Below are 234 nucleotides of genomic sequence, written 5' to 3'. Positions count from 1 at the left end.
CACTGCGTTGGTTTTCCCTTGAAGAGGAAAGGGTGATGCAACAAAGTAGCGTAAGTATTTCCCTCAGTTTTTGAGAACCAAGGTATCAATCCAGTAGGAGACTACACGCAAGTCCTTTGTACCTACACAAACAAATAAGAACCTCGCAACCAACGCGGTAAAGGGGTTGTCAATCCCTTCACGGTCACTTACGAAAGTGAGATCTGATAGAAATAATAATAATAATAGTAGTAA

This window comes from Triticum urartu, chromosome 6 (assembly GCF_003073215.2).
Source record: "Triticum urartu cultivar G1812 chromosome 6, Tu2.1, whole genome shotgun sequence".
In the NCBI taxonomy this organism is placed as follows: domain Eukaryota; kingdom Viridiplantae; phylum Streptophyta; class Magnoliopsida; order Poales; family Poaceae; genus Triticum; species Triticum urartu.
This window is presented reverse-complemented; position numbering follows the sequence as displayed.